Source organism: Rhinopithecus roxellana, chromosome 9 (assembly GCF_007565055.1).
Source record: "Rhinopithecus roxellana isolate Shanxi Qingling chromosome 9, ASM756505v1, whole genome shotgun sequence".
In the NCBI taxonomy this organism is placed as follows: Eukaryota; Metazoa; Chordata; class Mammalia; order Primates; family Cercopithecidae; genus Rhinopithecus; species Rhinopithecus roxellana.
In genome coordinates, this window is record NC_044557.1 from 70,354,106 (window position 1) to 70,374,250 (window position 20,145).

General features: G+C 40.9%; 1 protein-coding gene across 5 annotated transcripts in view; it reads left to right on the top strand.

Moving 5' to 3' along the window:
• Positions 1 to 956: 956 nt before the first annotated feature.
• The window catches only part of OXR1 (oxidation resistance 1), a 506,009-nt gene continuing 486,820 nt past the window's right edge, over positions 957 to 20,145 (top strand). For all 5 annotated transcript variants that reach the window (XM_030938264.1, XM_030938267.1, XM_030938266.1 and 2 more), the window contains exon 1: positions 957 to 1,178. The gene's annotated coding sequence lies outside the window, so the exon portion shown is untranslated. The remainder of the gene's footprint in view (positions 1,179 to 20,145) is intronic.

The following is a 20,145-nucleotide window of genomic DNA, read 5'->3' on the forward strand; positions in this document are numbered from 1 at the left end:
AAATGATCAGAAATTAAGGTAGAATATAGTGAACACTAATAGCGGGAAATACCTAATTTGTAGGTGAGGTGGCTGAAAGGCTCCTACGCTTAAAGTGTTTGCTGGATGCACAGGAGATCTGGGATACATCCCGAACTCGGCAACAGGACCAACTCCTTTCCTCAAGGTTACAGAACAGCCAGGTTCCAGTTCAGGTCTCGGAATCTACCCATCCAGAGTTTGCACCCTTTTCGTTTTGCAATTTAAAACCGGGTTGTAGGGGGAAGGAGTGAAGGCAGCATGTGGAGAAAGTAAATTACAGTTCAGGTGACAGGAACAAGAAAATCTCCAAGGTCAGGGTTGGGTGTCAACAAATTATGCAAAATACTGCGGAATGAGAAGTCACAAACGCCTTGCAAAGAATTCTGAATTTTAGAAGCTCTTTGCAGAGCCCTCTTCAGCCCGCTCCAAGCGGCCTTGGGTCCCTCTCTAGGCTGTCGGACTTCGCCTTCCTTTCCTCCTTGTTTTTCCCAGCAACCAAAGCATCTGAAAAACATTTTTTTCCTCCGTAAATCTGAATAAATTTCCTTGCAACGCAGAAGCTTTTTTATCGCTTTAACAAAACTTTCCTCTGCTTCTCTAGGGAGAACCTAGTATTAGAGTTGCCCGATAGGCGGACCCCGAAATCGGGGCAGCTCTGGCTTAGTCCGGGCTATTCTAGTGGGCGCCAGCACTGGAGGTGCAGTCTCCACTCGGGTGGGGATCCGAGCTCCGGTCCCCGCCGCGGTAACGAGTGCAAAACCCCGAACCCGAGTCAGAGGGGCCGCGCTCGCGTAGGGGTTCGCGCTAAGTCCTCGCGGCTTCCGCAGGAGCTATTTTTAGCGGTGCGTGGCTCCCCCCGCCCCCGGCGTGGTAGCCTCCGGCTCGCGGCGCCCCGCGGCTCCTCTCGGTCTCCCCCGCCGCTGCCGGCTCTTGGTAGCTTCCACGCGGGCAGGTCCGGAAACTGAGCATGTCTGCAAGCGCTCGACGGCGCCGGCGGCAGCGGGGGCAGAGCTGGGCTGCGTCAGGCTGAGCCCATTCACCTCGCGGCCGCAGGAGCGCAGCGCCGGCGCCGCGCCGCCCAGCCCCGCCGAGAGGGGCGCACTCGCCGCCGCTGGGCCCGCCGCCGCTCACCGCAGCCCCCTCCTGGCGACCCGCAAGTAAGTTTGTGAGGCTGCTGGGTGGTGGGGCGAGGTCTTGGAGCCCGGGGGAGTCCAGGAGGGATAGCGGGAGGAGCGGCTGGCGCCCGGGAGAGCCGGCTGGCCTCTGTCCCCTGTGTCTGGTGCCTGTCCGAGCCACTTTGAAACCTGGTGGCCATTGGGATGTTCGAGCGGGGACGACGGGCAGAGCAGGAGGGCAGAACTAGCTCCAGCGGGGGCCCAGAGGGCAGACTTGGGAAGAAGGAAAGACCGTGCGGCGAGGGAGGGGACCGGGCGGGGAGGCTGGACTTGGGGCGCGGGAGCCTGGCCAGGGGACAGCCGGAGAAGGAAAGTGGGGGTGTCACCGGGGGATAGGGTGGGAGCAGCGTGAGAGTACAGTGTTGGGGGCGCAGAGTGGAGAGCAAACGTGTCTTGACCAGAGCGGCAGGAGGATGGGTGTAAAGTGGGGCGCGTGGAAAGCGGATTTGAACGAGAGCAAAGGACGCCGGTGAAAGGGACAGTGGGCTCCGGAGGACTCGGATAATTTGGGCAGTCAGTACAAGGTTAGGGGGCACATCATGATGGAGTCAGCCTGGAATCTGTCTCTGGCTAGAGTACTCGAGGCCACATGTTGGGAACTGGCTGGGGAGAGGATGGATGTAGAAAGTGGCCTGGAAGGGCCGGCTGGAAAATCGCTGAGGGATTCGAGTGAAGAGGAAGGGAGCTGTGCAGGATCGGGCGTTGGAACTGGGCTGCTGGTAGGGCCTGAAAGGTTCAGGAGAGGGTTGGAGGCTTCCCCGTGCCGCCCCTTGAATAGTGATTTAGTACTGTTCTCTGAGGTTCACTTTCACCCCAGGCTCCTCCTCCGTCTACTACCTGGCTTAGATGCACCTCGGCTCGCTGTAGGCGAGCTTGTAGGAGATTTAAATAGACATCAGGCAGTGGGGAAGGTAGTCGTTTATAGGGGAGAGCTGCTCGGGCTTCCCTTAAGTGGTTCCTGGCATGCTCAGGGTGCAGTGTAGGGTCTGAATGTGTGTGTTGCAGGAGTAGGGTGGGGTAGGGGGAGTGGTGTCAGTTCTAGACCACAGGAATTCACGGTCTGGCCCCAGAGGTGCGGTGTTTTTGGCCAGGAAGTCAGGCAGAAGTCTGCAGCGTGCAACTCGCGGCGGGGCGTGTGTGTGCGTGTGTGTGCGCGCGCTTGTGCATGTTTCCGGCCCGGGGTCGTGTGTGTGGCTGCAGCCTGTCTCCATGACAAGAAGATCAGGGATCCACGGGCGGCACGGGGAAGGGATTAAGGGGAACATGCTTCCCTACGTCTTTTCTGCCTCCTTTTCCCAGAGTAGCATTCTTTGCTTATCCAATGATACCTCTCTAACCTCTCCCTCTCCCCTTACATCCCAAACCTGATGCGGGTCTTCTCTGATTCGGCACTCTAAGGAGGACTGAGCCGCCGGCTGCGACCACCGTGGACTCCCTCTATGGAAGGGAATCCTGGGAGTCCCGGCCGTCAGAGGGGTTCCCAAATTCAAAGGGTTCATCTCCAAGGCGTCACTCCGGGGGTCCGCGATTCACTCTGCTGCCCCTTGCAGGTGATGCTGTGATTGTTGCCCGCGGACAGGGAAGACAGGGAAGCACCATGCCTCCAAAAGGCCACGGGGCGGAGAAGCAGGAAGAGAGACCAGCATTTAAGGGAATCTCTGGCGGAGGCCTCCCTGGAGTTCCCGACATGTAAATATAGTGAAAAAAGAAAACACTAGGTTACTAGAATAAACACGTCCTAAAATCTCTATGCAAAAACGCCTTTTTGAACAGCAAAGATTTCACCCACCAAAACAGGGAAGCAAGAAGCTTCCACAGTGTGCAGGATCCGAAACAGGACCTGCCCGGCCCGGCCCGGCGTTGGGGGGTGAGAGTGGGGGAGGGGTGGTCGGCTTCTCCATCCAGCTTGCCATGTTCTGCCGTCGGTTTCACATTTTCAGAGAGACTTTACCAGATGCAGGAAATGAAGATGAAGGCAACTCTGGAAGGATGAAAAGAAGAGAGAGCAAGCACTGTACCTACTGTCTGCTATCTAAGAGGGCTGGTCTCATAACTAAAAGATCCAGTCCCTGAGATCTTGTGTGCAACTATCAGAAATAGTTCAGGACATCAAATTGCGCAGAAAAGATTCAGATGAAGAGAAACAAGAACTCTGTGGAAAACTGTTGGAGACAGTGGCACGGTTGTCTTAAAAGGTGATGTCTGTCCCATGGAGGGACACAAGAGCGAGGACAGCACGGTTCTAATGGCCAGGGCATGTCCTCTTATTCAATGTGACAGGGTATGTTTTTGACATATACTCTTTGAAATATGTTGATTATTCTGGACATCAGTAAGGTGGGATATTTGAATAAAAAGACTTCTGTCATTATTGGCTTTTATGGCTATGATTTTTTTCAGTCATTTTTATAAATCATGTGAAGGTAAAATAAATGATCATTTCAGCCATTAATTCTGTTCTGCACAGAATGCTGTTCAAATAAAACATCATCTGATATGTCTGCCTGTATTGTTTTGTTCGGGGGTCACGGAAGAGGGAAAATCGGCCAAATTGATTAGGGTGTCATATAAAAGCAGAGAGTAGGTCTGAGTAGCTCTTATAAGTGTGTGCAGGAAAAGGCTTCATTATAGAATGCTAACTTTAATGTGAGATGAGAGAATCTTTTACTCCCCACCTCCTGCATTTGAAACACAAAGGATTGTACCCTTGGGCTGGTTCCTAGTCCTTAAGTGGAAGCCTAACTGGACACTTTTTTTCTGGAGGATTGTTCCCTAAATCCTGGTAAGCTTTAGAAAATAGGCAATGGAATCTCTTTGTTGCGCTAAGGTAAAGTCATTACAAAGAAAAAAAAAGAAGAGGAAGAAGAAGAAAGTAAAGGTGGTGAAATGGCTTGAGGAAGCAAAATGAGAAACAGATGTCAGTCAAAGTGAAAGAAGAGAAATAACTTTCTCTCACTTTAGGGATAGATCTTATTGATAGGCTTAGAGCAGTGATTCTCCACTGGGGGCAGTTTTGCCCCGCTAGGGGATACTGGCAATATCTGGAGACATTTTTGGTTGTCACAACTTTGGGGGAGAGGTGCTGCTCGTGTCTTGTGGGCCAGGCCAGGGATGCTGCGAACATTCTACAATAAACTGGACAGCCTCCTGCAATTATCCAGCCCAAATGTCAGTAATGCTTAATTTGAGAAACCTGATTTTCAACAAGATGTGCTTAACATTAAAAGCAACCCCTTTTAGGATACTTTCAAATATTCCTATTGGAAGTCCACCTTGAAAATCAAGAGTAGTTTATAAGAGACTTTCTTTGCAAAATGGTCCCACGTTCAAAAACACTTGTTTTAAGGAGATTAAAGAGGCTTCCTTTTGGCAGAACTGCTTTTCAGCCTTTAAAAAACAAAAAACAAAAAACCCTAAGACATATTGAGAATTTCTAAAAGGTGAATTATATGCATGTGTGCATGAGAACTAAGTAAACATTGTTTGATAAAACCAAATCAAAAATATTCTGCTGTACTAATTTCACTGAACTTGTTTGGTAATTGCTTTTTAAAAGAGTTAATCTTAATTTTTAGTTAAAATGAATTTAATTAAAATTACAACTTGTAAGTTATTTACCAAGTGAGGGATTGAACAATCAGAGAAAAATGTTAGGCAAATATTTATTTGAAGCCCCCAAAAAATTCCAAAAGGAAACCTTAGTATTTATAGGTATCTACATAGAAAGGTAAGAATGTCGTATAATTTTCTCATACTGTATTTAATTTCCATTTGAAATTGACATCATGGAGTGTATTGAGAAGCATCAAGCCTTTTGATTCTGGAGCACAATGCATTGACTAGAAAGGAGGAACAATACCTTACACTGATGCATGTAATAAGACTGTTCTAATATCCCCTGCATGCAGGAACTCAGAGCACTTATTAGGTCAAAGCCTTGTCATTAGCACAATGAGGCCTAGTGAAACTAAAATTTGGTCATTGTTCCTACCTCCTCTTCCGTCCCACCATTCCACCCATTTTTGTTATTGGTTTGTTTGAGAATTCATTCTGAAGGTATCATCATTAGGGTTGCTTACTTCCTTTCTTGGTCTAATACCCATTCCATTCACCCTTACCTATGACTGTCCCTCAGGGGTCTGTGTTGCAGCAGACTTGATACTCCTGCTAAGACTCTGGGGAACCCAGCAACCCCCCACCCCGCTCCGCCCTTTCTCCTGTGGGTACAAACACAAACAACTCTTTTCTGCTTCTAGGTGGAATGAGGATTTGTGCCTGTCTTGGAAAAAGGCAGTGGGGATAGCCTTTGTTTTTCACAAAGGCAACCTCAGTTTCTCTGCTTGTATATTTACTGAATTGATTTGTTCAATTGCATATTCTTGCTATTAGAGAGACTTCATCTTTCCCAAGGGAATAGTGAAAGAACTGGGGAAAACATGACTTCAGTGTAAGCAATGCTGGTATTGATAGAATGCAGCTGTCATTTTACTATGTGAAAACCCAATAAATATGATTTGAACCAATGATAATCAGATTTGTAAATTCCATAAGCATTTGTAAACTCAACAGTAGCAGGTTCTGTTTTAGACACTGGGACTCTTACACTTGCAATACCCAGATATATCTCTCAGTCTGTCTGTACAAAGAAACATAAGATGGGTATTCATTTTCATTGAATTTGGAGCAATTATAGAGATATTTCCTGATTCTTGAAAAGACTTCAGAACACAATTGGTGAGATGAAGAAGACAGAAGCAATCATTAAGGGGAAAAGAGTTTCATGGATTTCTATACAGCCTAGACAAGGAGGGAATGAGAAATTTGAGGTAAAAGGGATCAGTTCTTGTCTCTCTTTTCCTTTCCTTAGCAAATGGTTATTGATTTTGTTTGACACCTGAGCAAGGAGAGGCGGTTTCCTTCCCTGCAGATACTTGTTGAATGGATGTGTGCCCTTTTGCACTTCTGATAGCCACAGTGGTAGAAGACAATGGGCTGGCTGGCCCTGGTAGCTAGAGGAAGCAGAATTTCAAATCAGTTCTGTTTTAATGGTGTTTTCAGCAAAGCTTCTAACCACACACTCTCGAAGACCAAGCATTCTGTGTCACTATTTTGAGGAGATTAATAGAAAGACTACAGACCTGAGCATTTTTGTTATTTTGGGTACTAGGCAATACCTGTGCTTTAAAGTATACTTACTTGGAGAAACCATATTTATTTGGGGGACAAGGAAATATTGATAAGATGGCAGCTCCTTTTACCTAAAAACAAACTTTCTGCTTACTCTGGCATGTCAATTATTGTCCCAGCTGGAAGGAGGGTCATGTGAGAATTTTATCAAACACCTTATGTTGCTCTTGCTGAATTCAGGAGCAACCACACACACACACACAGAGCAAGATTTTGAAACTTATGCTGTAGCAACGGCAAAGAGAATATCTTTTTTACAATTTCATTTTATCTTACAATTGTTAAAGATAGTAATAGCAATGCAGGAAAAAGGCAACCTTGTTTGTGGAAGGTTTTACTTTTGTTTACAAATGCTTATTCATCTTAAGAAACAAATAGCCTAGAACATTTTCCCAGGCTTTCAGCCTTCTTTATAAATAGTGTGTCTTTTCTGTCTCTGGAATATTCATTATGTGATGTCGTTTGGAATCTGAATCCTGGGATCAGATGGCTGATAAAGTTCCTTCTAATTTTGTGATTTAGAATTGTCTCTATCCTCCTAAAGAAGGTAAAAGAGACATGCTGTTTGTCATTGGGGGCACAGTAAAAGGTGCAGGCTGTAGTCTGTTTTACAGAATTACATGCATGTTGCTTGACCTTGGTCTGGGACCCCACTGACCAAAACACTGAACTCAGCCTTCTGGATTATGAAGCCTGATTTTCACAATTTTGATTTGAGCAACAGTGTTTTGACCAGATTTGACAATCAACTGATGTGTTTGAAAAGACTGACTGATGAGCCAGAATACTAACCACCCATTTACAAGGAAAGAGGCACAGACATTTAGGGAGGATCAAGAGCTTTCCAGTCAAATCTGGCACTCCTGCCTAGTAGCTTGTGACTTTAGATGAGCTTAACTTTATGGAACTTTATTTCTTCATCTTTAAAATGAAGATAATTATGAAGTGATTTGCCCGAGGTCAGTAGTCACTCTGCATCATTTCAGCTTAGTTTACAGTTTTCAAAATCTCCATCCAAACCTTCTGCTTCTTATGAGCATGCTTATTTTCTTGGTTAAATTCATGTTTCTTCTATTTATTTAAAAATTCTCAAGAACCTATATTTAGCTCAAGAACTTCTCCTTTCAGTTGTTAGATTCTGGGTCTTCTAGAGCCAAAAAAAGGTAACTGATGGGTCTCAATTATGTTCAATTCAGGTATTGACCTAAATTGTCAAAAAGATTAGCGCCTTTTTATTTTTTCCTAATTGGGATGAACATAAATAGAGCTTTAGGTAAAGATACCTAAAAACAAACAATACCATATGCATCATGTCTTTCAACTAGGATATATTTTTTGATGATCAGAAAATTGAAGATTGGCCCTTGTTGATAAGTCTGTTATTAAGTTAATAGATGTTTTTATACCCGTTCAGTGGTGTTGCTAATATGGTTTATTGAAGCATTTCAGATTCAATAAAAATCTGAAAACCTGCTGTGTGTTGTTCATTGTAAAATAAATAATGTATGTATTCTTACTTGTAATTTATGGTGACTGATCTGCATATGATCAATTGGAATTATGAAAGACTTAAAGTTGGAAACCAGAACAGATGGAAACTTTGAAAGAACATTCCCTTTAGCACCACACAAGTTTCTATTCAAATCTCTATTCCTCAGTTACTAACTACAAAAATACTGGGCAAATTACTTTCTACCTTACTACTTTTTGAGAATCATATCAATTCCTGTGATGATTCGGTGAGATAAGCAAGGAAAGATGCTAGCATGATGTCTGGCACCCTCTTTGCCCTTGTACTCTGCTAATTCCACCACACTTCAGCTGTGCCCTTGCAAGTGATCATTTATGCTTGAATTAGTTCCAACTGTTTTACTCTCAAGAATCAAAAAGCCTGATCTCAAGTTTCTTGAGGGAAAAAAGAGAGACATGATTAATGACTGTGTGAGTGAGTGGAGTCGGGAGCTCTGTGTGACTCTAGCCGGGACCTGATTCAGGGCTCACACCATGTGACCAGTTGCACTGCAGTTTCTCTTGCAATTTCTTACCTCCTCTTCCTAAGTCTTGGGTATGTCCTTGAGAGGCTTACTCTTCAGGGTTCTAAGATGGCTGCCAGAAGCTTTCAGAGCTTCTTGTTCCCAAGTTCAAACGTAGTGAAGAGGACAGTCTCTTCCGATGCTTTTTACAGAGGAAACAGGAAGCTGCTCTTCCTAGAAATTCTAGCAAATATCCCTGGTCAGGTCAAGAGCCCTCCACCAGTCATAGTGGCCAGAAAGGTGGAATATATTGGTTGAGGAAGTATGTTTTCCCATAGAAAATTGAGGGATTGCTGTTTGTATGCTGATTGTATGCTAGCACAATAAGAAGCCACCACAGCATTTTTGTTACTTTTTGGCCCCAAAGAAAAATGTCAGAATCATGGTTTTATTTCATCTGGGTCATAGTTAAAGTCTAGAGGATTCTTTCTGTACCATTACTGTATATGTGTTTCTAGTGATTGATCTGAATTTTCAAGATTAATGACACCAGTGCACATTAGCTCTCTTCCTTCAACCTACATCATTAGACTGGCTGGGTACACATTAGAATTTATGTTTTGCTACAAACAACTGTTTGTTCAAGGAACAAATTAATGTTTTTCTTACTAGATACTAGGTAGTAGAATCACTGTTTTCTGATAAAAGTCAGGAGAAGCTGTCATCATATAAATTGTTAATCTAACATCCAGTGATTTATTCCTTTGTTCCTGGGTTGCCTTAATAGCCTCTGGTCCTGCATTTACATACCAAATTACACTTTACAGGAAGGCTACTAAGATTTATGCAACAAACAAGTCTTAGTCTCTACAAACATGGGCAACTAAAAAAAAATTCCAGAAAGGTTAACTTGTTAAATGTTTGTATATTAAAAAAAAAAAAAAAAAAAAAAAAAAAGATTCTACATCATCCAATAGGGCTGTTGAATACAGTCTCTTAAATGCACTCATTTTCTAAGATAAAATGTGATCTTACTTTTTAAATTAATATATTCACGCACTAAGGATGTTCCCTCTCATTTATTTTTCACCGTTTGCGTAGATCACAGTCACTGGATGTCATACATCACTTATTAAGCAGAAGAGTGTTAACAGCCATGATAAATGGCTTTGAGTGAAAAATATTTTCTTCTGTTTTCATTCATCCAGTGGTTTAGTCACATAAATAAATGTAAGTGCCTTATTTTAAAATGTCTTAAAATGGGAAAATAAAATCACATATCTGCATTTTTAAAGTTAGTAGCTTTCAGGCTACTATCAAATGTAGTCTACTTGTGGTAAGTATGTCAGCGTAGCAATTGGTTTTTCCATATGTAGTTTCCAACCTGGGAGGTGGGGGAGATACTCTAGCACAATGCAGTTAAAAACTTAAAAACCACAGAAATGAACTAAACTTTCCTTATCTGTTACATCTATTTAGGTTCTTAAGTTCTTAAGAAAACCAAAGAAGTTGAAAGGTGTTCTTTCACACAACTGAAGTATCATTGAAGTGAGATTTTTACCTCTTTGCCGGCATGTTTTTAAATTTCAAATCAGCAGCCACATTGGTGGGTGTATAACAGAGAAAGCATAAAGTCAGATACAGTTTCAGATACAGTTTTTAATTATCTGAAATATGAAATGAACAACTAAGAAGAAAAAATTACCATTCTGGCATGATAAAAATATTCTGTAATTTTAAGAAATACATAGAGATCATTTTAACATAGCTTTTAAGGCACAGATGTTGATTATACAATATATTAAGAGTTTTGTGTTTTAGTATCATGCACACATTATGTTTGTCCCTAAACATTATAGGTAAAGTTTTCTTTGGTATTGCAGTTCTTAAATTATTTTTGCTGTCTAATGGGACTGAAAATAAAAGGTTGTTAGTAGCTTAGTTAGGAACTATGCATTTTTTAAAAGTTTTCCATCAACTGCCTCTTCTGACTGAAGCACAGAGATTTGCAAAAACAGTAATAGATACATTATAGATAACTGTACATAGAAAAGCTCTGAGCTAATCATTTAGATTATTTTGTGGAAGAGAATGGAGTAAGGGTGAAATTTCACTGGAACCTACTAATAGTGGTAAGTCCAAATGAGGTAAATCTTAAAACAAAACAGAGCAAAACTAAAAGTTACAATGTTGTAACTTATCGGAGTTCCTTCACTGACTTACATACAAGTGTATTATATTCAGATTAAGCAGAAAGGAATCCATTGGATGATTATGGAGGAGTTCATGGAATTGAAGGAAATTCTGAAGAGCAAGACCTTGGATAGGATAATATCCCAGTGCTGGAATGGATCAGCTCTAGCTGTTTTCCATCATTGTGTCACTGTCCTCAAGACTCCTCATTTAGAAAGGACAGAGAGAGAGAGAGAGAGAGAGAGAGAGAGAGAGAGAGAGAGAGAGAGAGAGAGTGTGTGTTTGGGGGAAGAATAGGCTATTTTGAACCAATAGTCCTAAAGCATAATCTATAATCTGTTGCTACTGGAAGAGGGGAATAAATGATAATGTACCTGCAGGCACATTAGACTGACGTCCATTCAGGATGCAGAAACTTGCTTTAGTGATCATGAATTACTGGAAAGAGAAAAGGAAAACCAAAACCCTTGAGTGTATTATCTCAACAATGTCTATATGGTAAACAGAAATACTGTTTTCATTTCCTAAGGCTACGTAAACTACCACAAACTGGGTAGCTTAAACAACAGAAATGTATTCTCTCACAGTTCTAGATGCTAGAAGTCTAAAGTTAAGGTGTTGGTATGGCCATTCAGGCTTTGGAGGCTGAATGGGAGAATCTGCTTCTTGCCTTTCTCTTAGCTTCTAGTTTTGCTGGCAGTCCCCGGCATTTGTTGGTTTATAGACTCATCACGCCACCAGTCTCCATCTCCATCATCTCATGGCCTTCTCCCCTGTGTCTCTGACTCAGATTCATAGAGACAGAAAGTAAAATGGTTGTTGCAAGAGGGTGGGGTATGGCGGCATAGGGAGTCATCGTTTAATGGGTACAGAGTTTCAGCTTTGAAAGGTGAAAAGACTAATGGAGATGGGTGGTGGTGATGGTTGCACAACGGTGTGAAGGTACTGGATGCCACTGAAATGTACACTTAAAAATGGTTCACATGGTGTATGTAATGTCATGTGTATTTTACCACAATTAAAAAAATTAAACATGTAAAAAGTGAAGAAGAAGACATTAGTGAAAATTTTCAATTCTTAAAAATCAAGTGAGGGCCAGTAGGATAGTTGAGAGTAACTGGGAGTCTCAGACACAAGGGAAATCTGTGCTCATCCACGAGTTCTTTCCCAGGGACCTTTACTTAGTACTTATCAGAAACTTTGGGGACAGAGAAGTTGACCAGAGAAAGCCTCGTTTGGTTCCACAGGTGTGCAAGTAGTGAGACTCTGCCCTTAGGAACAGGCACAAAATCCCATGTACCACCCCAGATATTTCTCTCATGTGAAAAGCCTTATACAACTAGGGGAAGGGTAGAAACTATAGAGCCTAGGGTTCTGCGCTTATCCAAAACAGAGGTCTGCAAGACATACAGAGCGTATTTTGGTGCCACATGAAGAGGGAGGGCAGAAAAGTTGAGGAAAAGCCAGCCCAAGGCCCAGGTCCATAGGGCCTAAGACTAAGGTTGGACCCAGAGAACTCAAAAGTTTACAGCAGTTGCGTTCATAATTGCCCCAAATTGGAAATAACCCAGGTGTCTTACCAGTTGAGGAATGGATAAACAAATTATAGTCGTGGATTCCACAGAATAGAATTTTACTTGGCAATAGAAAGGAACAGGGAATTTTACAGACTGCACCACTGTATCAGTGATCACTGAGGATAATCATTGGGGCAGGAGCCATGAAAATTTCATGAAAACGTTTGGAAAATGTAAATGTTTGGAAGTAGATTAAGACATGCCGGGCGCGGTGGCTCACGCCTGTAATCCCAGCACTTTGGGAGGCCAAAGTGGGTGGAACAGGAGTCAGGAGTTCAAGACCAGCCTGGCCAAGATGGTGAAACCCTGTCTTTACTAAAAATACAAAAATTAGCCAGGTGCAGTGGTGCACACCTGTTGTCCCAGCTACACAGGAGGCTGAGACAGGAGAATTGCTTGAACCTGGGAGGTGGAGGTTGCAGTGAGCAGACATTGCACCACTACACTCTAGCCTGGGTGACAGAGCAAGACTCCATCTCAAAAAAAAAAAAAAAAAAAAAAAAAAAAGACAGTTATATAGAAGGACTGATTATAAGGGGAGAATATAAGGCCGGGAATGAGCGACCATAATTTTTCAGTAAGGAAAATATCCTATATACTATCTGAATATTTTTTCATTATAATACATAAAATACTACTGATTTATATGCTATATTCTATTTTTAAACTCAAACACATTTATCAATATATATGCAACTTTTCCCCCACCGCAGACTTATGTCAAGTTAATCATGGAGTCACCAAGTTTAAATGATTTTAAAAATTAATCTAAAGTCTTTCTAAAATAGGCGTTTTTAACCTGTAGCTCACTGACATGGATAGAATTCAGTTAATTCACAAACCTGGACAGAGAAAATGACATCTTTATTGTTACTGACCTCTAATTGAAATTTGGCATTTTCATTAATTATGGGTGTGGGTCATAAAGCACATAAGTAATTAGCAGTACCTGTCACTTTGTCACCAATGGAAGTCATAGAGAATATATCACATTACAGTTGTTTGCAGATATTTTGAAAAATCATTTATGCTCATCACAACTTTGAAAATATGATTATTAGACCTACTGTTAGAACTTTTTATTTCAAATATAGTTGACTCGAACAATAGGAGAATTAGTGGTGCTGACCTGCCACACAGTTGAAAATCCACATATAACATTTGACCCCTCAAAAACTTAACTACTAATAGCCTACTGTTGACCAGAAGTCTTACTAATAACATAGTTGATTGTGTGTGTTATACATATTATATACTGTATTCTTATAATAAACTAGAGAAAAGAAAATGCTATTAAGAAAATCATAAGGAAGAGAACATATGTTTATACATTAAGTGGAAGTGAATAATCATAAAGGTCTTTATCCTTATCCTCTTCACACTGAGTAGGCTGAGAAGGAGGAGAAAGAAGAGGGGCTTGTCTTGCTTTCTTGGGGTGGCAGAGATGGAAGAAAATTCACTTATAAATGGGCCCATACAGTTCAAACCTGTGTTGTTCAAGGGTCAACTGTATTAATAAAGAAACACATAGACTGTGTCAAAATTTCATTCTTTTAAAATTTGATAACTGTTTTTCATTGCATTTAGTTTCATTTGAAATCCTATGTATCTCATTTTTAGAATGTATTATAGGTTTTACAGACTCCCAGAGGGATTCATAGAACCAAAAAAGATGAAGAACCTAAAATCTTTCTTTGACTCCTCCCAGTAGTAAGTTCTATTCATTGTGAACACTGGCTTGGTCCAGAAAGCCAGAACTATTGAGGGTGTTCTGACCACACTTGTGCTTGATCTGCCAGATGTCAGCTATGCAATTCCATAGGAAACACTCGTTCTAGCAGGTTTCATGCCATTTGCTGAGTGGGCACGTTTCTGAGCATCTGTAGATTCTCTGTGGGCTTTCTAAAGGGCTTTTCCTATATGGAGCCAACTCAGTCTTAGAATTCTAAGTGCTGTGTGCAACCCATTGTAACATTTCTTATCAGGAGGCCTAGGTTTTAGACCATCCCATATGCATGACTCTGGATCCCTGGAACCCCAGATGGGGAGAGGCCACTCTGAGTTTATTGGGTTCAATCTCATGTGTTTGTGAATTCCAGAGGACTGATGTCAAACTTCCAGGCCCATAGATCAGGGATATTTTTGTAAGTTTTAATGTAGTTCCCTGGTAGGCTGGGTATGACTTAAATGAACGTATCACCCTTGACAAGATCTATACTCTTACCTTTTAAACTTTATTTATTCTAAGGGCTGTTATGCCAAAGCATATCATTTGAGGGACTTAAATATCAGTGGAGGTAGTGGTCAAAGGGCATCCCCCTGAGGAGTAGGAGAATCGCTTCCCCATGAGTCACATTTACAATTAGATACCCATTTTACAGCTAAACTTTCTATTTTAATAAGCTCATTTCATTTTTGACTCCCTGACAGGAAGTTTTGCCTCTTTTAGAGTAAAATCTGCTTTAGTTTAACTTGTGTCATTGACCTAATTCAGGTCAGTGAAACCTCACAGTTATTTAGGAATTTCCTGAAGTTACTAAAATACTCTTACTGTGGCCTTCCTGATGTATTCAAGGAATGCTAATCATAGTGACATCTGCCAAATGAAAATATATTTACTGGGAAACAGCAGTTTTAGGTTGCATGAAACCTTTTTTTTTAAACTCTTCAAACAGCATCTTCCCAAATGCACAGACCATTTTTCTAACAAATGCTGGGGATCCAAGTATGTGCCAGGCACTCAGCTGAACACAGGATACAATAAGGGGTAAAGCAAACATGGCCCATGCTTTCATGGAGCTAATAGTATAATGTGTGTGCTGAGGAGAGGATGTCAATTAGACTACCTGGGAGGTACTCTGAAGGCCAAGCAGAGGGAGCCAGGAGGTTACGCTGCACGGGAATGGAGGGGCTGCCTAGGTTGAAGGCCACTTGGAGCTGGGGGCAGGAGTAGAGAGGTGTTCCAGGCAGAGGAAATAGGTTGGCACATATGAGGACACAAAAGATGGTCAGAGTGTCTGGGGCAAGGTGAGTATGGGACCAGATGGAGTTGGAGAGGTAAGCCAGTGCCAGATAATCCAGAGTCCTCTTGGTGAAGCTAAGGATTTTGGTCTTTGAGGCAGGGGGTGACATGATCCACCATCCTTTATTGGAACAGACATAACGATATCTATTATCCAAGAGAACAGATAGTATTCGGCAAAATCAGCATGCTTAGCAACTTTAAGAAAAAGTCTTCTATTTAAACATAATGGACATGATACATATACCATAATACATATACAACATTACAAATGTGCCTTCACCTCTGGACAGCAAGCTTTCAGTTTCAGTGCTAGGATTAAATTACTTAGGTTCTCTGAGGTTCTGAGGGGAGGGAATTCTAAACCACTTGCCTTTGTCATTTGCCTTTGAAGAATTGTTTGTAACGTTTCCATTATAAAATACTATTAACATTAACTTCAATCTTTTTTTTTTTTTTTAAAAGGCTGTTAAAATTATTCAGCTGTTTGCTTGCTATTGCCATAGCTTACTTGTTTATTTGAACTTTATTATAAAGGGCTGGAGGTATTGTTACTGCAATTGAATTGAATTGTGTAGCAAAATAGTCCCTTTAGGGATGGTAATCTCTAGTACATATAAATTTATATATATATATTTTTTTTTTTTTTTTAAATTATACTTTAAGTTCTAGGGTACATGTGCACAACGTGCAGGTTTGTTACATATGTATACATGTGCCATGTTGGTGTGCTGCACCCATTAACTCATCATTTACATTAGGTATTTCTCCTAATGCTATCCCTCCCGCCTCCCCCCACCCCACGACAGGCCCAGTGTGTGATGTTCTAGAAAATTTTGAGTCTCCCATTTGATTAGCAAACATGAGCCAAAGTCATACTAAACAATCATGTACATGGCCCTTCAGTTACTCCTCTGAATTAAAAGTCCTTGCAATCTTTAGATCATTTGAGTAAGAATATAAAATGCAGTTTTCATTTCATGTGTATATTTTTTTAAATGAGAAAATTTTGTCTGCAGACTAATTGGGCAGCGTTAACTACCAGTGGGGGTTAATTACTTGCCAGCTCATTATATTATTCTCATGGAAACTCCGAGTTTGTTTGTGGATATTTTGGAGCATTGGACAGTAACAAGTGTCCTTCCGTTTAATGCTGCCAACCCGGGTCTGTGTGTCTGCATATGTACAATATCTGAAACGTTTCACGTGAAGCAAAGACAGCTTGTGCTGAAACAGCTGGCCTCCACCTGCACTTGGGAGGCTCATTATTAGTCACCAGGTACTTTTTATCTAGTAAGCAGAAAACGTAAGAAGTTGCATATTGATTCTACATCGTGAGGCACTTTCAAAGGCTCCTTAGACAAGGATATTCAGAGGACATGACTAGAGCAGTTGTAGAGAATTATTTTTCCGTGTGTGTGGCATCTTTATACATGATGTCAACAAGAGCCTCAGAGTCTGACTACTATCAGAGGACCTTGTTCTCTAGCAGGTTCTGTTTTTGAGACTGTACTTCTGTGAATGTGCATCTTTATGCAGCTTTCCTTTGTGGACTATCCCTCCTTCTGGGAATGTGTGTCTTTAATCTATGCAACATTCCTTTGTGTACTGCCCTCACCCGGTAACCGACTTTTTCAGTCCTGTGGTAGATGTGGGGCTAATATGACACTTTTGCTCCTGTTCCCCTAGGGGCAAGCATGTGAACTATCCAGCCAAATAACTTTCACCTCTAGTCGCAGTGAGTTGCTCAAGGATAGATTCATGATCTAAGCTGGTAAAATGATGACTGTATTCCCTGGGATTTTGACAGAACACTAAAAACATGCTGTCTTTCTTATGGAGGTTACAAAGCTCTTAGGATTCTTGCCTAGTGCAGCTGATGATGCCCATCTTTGCTATCCAATGGAGGAAGCCTGCCTGAAAGTGAAATTAGTCAAAACAAAACAAAAAGTGAACAACTACATCTAGCCCATTAATCCTACCACACCTGCAGCCAATATGATTTCTGAATATTTCAGCTGCATTAACCCATTTTTCACTTCTATTTAAGCTAATGTAAGTTAGTTTTTTTTTTTTTTTTAATGAAAAGAATTAAAACATAAATGCTGCCTAAACTGTCCCTACACTGACTGAGGTGGAAGCAGGAAGGGAGAGTCTGAAGATATCATCTGGTATAGATGTAAAAATTTCTGTTGCCCTGAGACAAAAAGAGTTTGTAAGAGAAACCAAAGAAGGTGGTAACTTTTCTGTCCTGTTTCCATTTTCTTTAAGTAGCACTGGATGTTTTAACAAAAGCTTCTTACATTCCGAGGTTGTAGAATCCCAGTTTTTCTCATATACAGAAATGAGAGACTTTGTGTTGCTATGTATTACAGAAACAAACATAAATGAGCTGGATGAATCCTAGTTACAGCTTTGCCATTTGAAATCCATGGATACATTTATTTCTCATGCATTTCCTTTTAGCATGAGGTATTCTAAGGTCTATTGTTCAATGAATAAGGTATTACAACTCCAGTAATGGTCTGTAACATGAATAACAAGATTAGAGGGAACAAGCAGTAAAAATAATAAAAGACAAATTATCTTGTCGATTCTCTATTTCTAGTAACTCAGCAATAAAAGCCATTTATGTTCTCATTTGGACGTTAAATAGCTAGAAAATATGAGTCAGTCATTTTGGATTCAAAATTCTGCTGCAGCTTCATTCCATTTAGTATCGTAGGTATCAGTTTCTTACAGACATTTCCTTCTAACAACAGGAAAGAAAAGATACCCAATACGGTAATAAAAATGAGTATTTCAAAAGTCCTGTAGACTTAAAGTGGAAAGCAGAAAAACAGAGGAACTAAAATGACATTTCTGGTATAAGTTTATGCTAGAGGCTTATGATTTCTTTATGAAAAGACATGTGAAACATGTATAAATTAGGATTGTTCATGGCTAAAAGGAGGTCGGGGTATTGGAGGTATTATTAAGATTCACTTTATCTTACACTGATACTTGTCCTGTGGATAATAATTTCTGCTAAGAAGGGTTATAAGATAAGCTTTTTAACTAAAAATAGAACATGGTTACTAAGCTATAAGAAGAGATAATCTGCATATTTTTTCAGTGACCAGAAAACATTGTCTTCCAAGGTGGAGTCTGACTGGTCTCCAAGTATGTTATGAAACACTTTGGTTGGCTTACTTCTAATTAGAGGGAAAAGTGCAATAAACACCAATTTCCCACATGGCATCATAGAATGTATGAAGTAAGGTGTTCATTATCTCTTATGATACTGCAATAGGAAAAATAGGTTTCTCCTTCCCAGGTAATTTAATGGGAATAACATCCCATTTCAAAAAAAAAAATTCTGTACAGAAGAAAGTAGCATGAGCATAATGAAACTCTACTGTATTTAGTGAACCAATGGCTTAATAAACTATTGCCTTGGTGACAAAAAAAAAGTTCTGACATTTGTATCTATAAGAAATTTTTCTAGCAAGCAAAATTAGCATTCACATTTAAATTTGGTGTTTGCTTCCAATGCTTGATTTGTTATTAGTTCCTGTTTCTACAAGCCTACATAGCTAACAGAGCAGAGCTCCTCTGAGCTGTTCCAGCCAGATGGAATATTTCATAGTCTCACATGGGAAGTGGCTGGAATCCAGACTTCTGTGCAGTGGAGTTTCCTATGCATTTGGATCTGTCTGCAAGTTCTTCTACCAAAAGGAGTGAGGTGTGAAGCATATCCTGTTGCCATGGCCACACCCATGCAGAATGCAGAGGCTGCTGGATGGGACCTACAACTGCAGCCTGAAGACAGCTGGCCATGAAAACAGATAGGGTCCCTGGGCTATGAGAATTTACTACTGGCAGGTGAAGTGTATTGGAAGATGTGGGAGCCTCCTTAAATTTTGTGAAATTAAGAAAACAGAGAGCTGGGCTTGCAGAAGTCCAAGTGTTGACTCTGAATTCATGAGCACTGCACTTGGAACATTGCTGACAGCCTGAGCATTCTGTTATTTACAGTACAGACTCTGATGCAAGGAAGGGACTGTTCCAATGCAGAATAGCATGGACCACAGAGGAGCAACATCTGGGCAACAAAAGTAGAAGAAATGTCCAAATAATTTCTATAGCCTGTCATGAATGTGGTTCTTACCAGAATTGATCAGAGTTGATTTAAGAACACCTCCCTTGACAACCTAAAAGCATACATATATATATATATATATATATATATATAGAGAGAGAGAGAGAGAGAGAGAGAGAGAGAGAGAGAGAGAGAACGTATGTGTGTATAGATGTATATAAATATATATATGTGTACATATATATAGTATATTCTTAAAATACCTGCATAATAAACTGTAAGTCATTTTCATTCTGAATTTCAGGGATTCACAGCTCATTCATTCATTCTTTCATTCAGCAAGTTTATTGATTGTGCACTCTTTGCTAAACATTGGGGGAAAAGTGGTGAATAACACCAGAGAAATCCTTCCTTTCACAGACTTTGCTTTCCAGTTTATAGTGACAATCATCCAAGAGACATACCTCAAAATAATAGGAGCCATCTATGACAAACTCACAACCAGCATCATACTGAATGGGCAAAAGCTGGAAGAATTCCCCTCAAGAACTGAAATAAGACAAGGATGCCCACTCTAACCACTCCATTCAACCTAGAACTGGAAGTCAGCCAGACCAATCAGGCAAGAGGAAGAAATACAAAGCACCCAAATAGGAAAGTAAGTTATCAAGTCATCTCTCTTTGCTTCTATACCTAGAAAACTCCAAAGACTCTTCCAAAAGACTGCTCGAACTGATAAGCTATTTTAATAAGTTTTTGGCATACAAAATCAATGTACAAAAATCGGTAGCATTTGTATACACTAATAATGTTCAGGCTAAGAGTCAAATCAAGATCACAATCCCATTTACAATAGCCACAAAGAAAGGAAATACTTAGGAATACAGCTAACCAAGGAAGTGGAAGACTTCTACAA